Raw genomic sequence first — 2,311 nt, forward strand, 5'->3', positions numbered from 1 at the left:
CATTTCCAACAAAATCCCTGGATAACGGCCTGCCTTTAGCCAGGCTCTTGGTGAGACGAAGATAGACCCAAACAGGCTTTTTACACATAACTGGACTCAAGTATTAAAGCATTACCTTGTATCGCTAGGCGCGGTGTACGATTCCTGCCCGGGGCGGATTTTAATCCTGAACGGATATGTTCATATCCAAGGTCGGCTGGCTTTCCCTATCCTGTCTTTCATCTCTCTTTCAATTTAGGCGACGATAAACCTTATGCCAAGAACTAGAATAATGGATTATGACTAATGACATTGACTTATGAGATGTACAATAGAAAAATAGAATACTTCTTAAGAGTGTTTCATCCTGGAAATGGAAGGGAGAAGACGAAGGGGTCGCCCGAGACTGCGATGGATAGATATGATCCGTAAAGACATTGAAAAAAGAGGTTTAGATCCAACAACTGTAATAAACGAAGAAAAGTTTAAAGATAGAACATGGTGGAGAGGCTTTGTTCACAGTCGACTCATTTCTGGAACGACTTGAGATTTGATGAAGACCTTAACAGTTACGGTTCCCTCTATCAAACCTCATTACCGACCGGAATTCGGCACTGATTGACCAAGTCTCTCTGATTGTACAAAGCATTGTGTGTGTATAAATGTATATGGGAGGATGCTGATGGCTGGTTCCAGATTCCACTCACGTAGCTATGTACTCGGCGTGTGCTCTTCACAAAACCACTGACGGCGAAGAGAAGAGAGGAGAGGTTGAAGAGGGGAGGAGAGAAGGACAGAGGATGAAAAGAGGGGGAGGAGAGTAGGAGATCTGAGGAAAGAGTGTAGATAAAAGAAGAGGAAGGTGGGGAGAGAGAACGAGGAGTAAAGAGAGGAGAGGAGGAGTGAGGGCGAAGAGAAGAGAGGTAGGAGATCTGTTCAGAACAGGAGGGGAAGGAAGGAAAGTAGATGAAAAGAAGAGGAGAGTGGAAGAAGATAGGAGCAGTGAGGGCGAAGAGAAGGGTAGGACTGGGATGGGACGGGAGGTTAAGGGAAGAGAGAAGGGGAGGAAGGGAGCTGATAATGAAAAGAGGTGGAAGGAGGGGAGGTAGAGAGCTTCATTTCTGGAACGACTTGAGATTTGATGAAGACCTTAACAGTTACGGTTCCCTCTATCAAACCTCATTACCGACCGGAATTCGGCACTGATTGACCAAGTCTCTCTGATTGTACAAAGCATTGTGTGTGTATAAATGTATATGGGAGGATGCTGATGGCTGGTTCCAGATTCCACTCACGTAGCTATGTACTCGGCGTGTGCTCTTCACAAAACCACTGACGGCGAAGAGAAGAGAGGAGAGGTTGAAGAGGGGAGGAGAGAAGGACAGAGGATGAAAAGAGGGAGGGGGAGAGTAGGAGATCTGAGCAAAGAGTGTAGATAAAAGAAGAGGAAGGTGGGGAGGGAGAACGAGGAGTAAAGAGAGGAGAGGAGGAGTGAGGGCGAAGAGAAGGGTGGGGAGGGAAAACCGAGGGTAAAGGGAAGAGAGGAGGAGGAGGAGGAGGACTGAATTTGAAGAGAGGGCGAAGAGAAGAGAGGTAGGAGATCTGTTCAGGAGGGGAAGGAAGGAAAGTAGATGAAGAGGAGAGTGGAAGAAGAGAGGAGGAGTAGGAGAACTGAGGGCGAAGAGAAGGGTAGGAGGAGGATGGGATGGGAGGTTAAGGGAAGAGAGAAGGGGAGGAAGGGAGCTGATAATGAAAAGAGGTGGAAGGAGGGGAGGAAGAGAGCTGAGGGTGAAGAGGAGGTAAAACCGAGGGTAAAGGGAAGACAGGAGGAGGAGGACTGAATTTGAAGAGAGGGCGAAGAGAAGAGAGGTAGGAGATCTGTTCAGAACAGGAGGGGAACGAAGGAAAGTAGATGAAGAGGAGAGTGGAAGAAGAGAGGAGGAGTAGGAGAACTGAGGGCGAAGAGAAGGGTAGGAGTGGGATGGGACGGGAGGTTAAGGGAAGAGAGAAGGGGAGGAAGGGAGCTGATAATGAAAAGAGGTGGAAGGAGGGGAGGAAGAGAGCTACGTTCCCAAGACAGAAGCTTCTGAGAAATACAAAACAAGATTCTTGTGATTCTTGGAAGAAAGAAAAAAACTCCGAAATTCGAAGTAGGTAATGTGTAATTGGCGTACAGGGTGTTTCCAAAACCGTCATTGTAAATGAAAATGATATCTACAGATCTCTCACATCCTAGGTCACTCTCGGACAGCGATTTCCAACTAGCGACCCGCGGACCACATGTGGCCGCCAGACCATTTGAGGCCCGCGTTGCCTCTTTTAATTTATTACT

Source organism: Diaphorina citri, unplaced genomic scaffold (genome assembly GCF_000475195.1).
Source record: "Diaphorina citri unplaced genomic scaffold, Diaci psyllid genome assembly version 1.1 scaffold1847, whole genome shotgun sequence".
In the NCBI taxonomy this organism is placed as follows: domain Eukaryota; kingdom Metazoa; phylum Arthropoda; class Insecta; order Hemiptera; family Psyllidae; genus Diaphorina; species Diaphorina citri.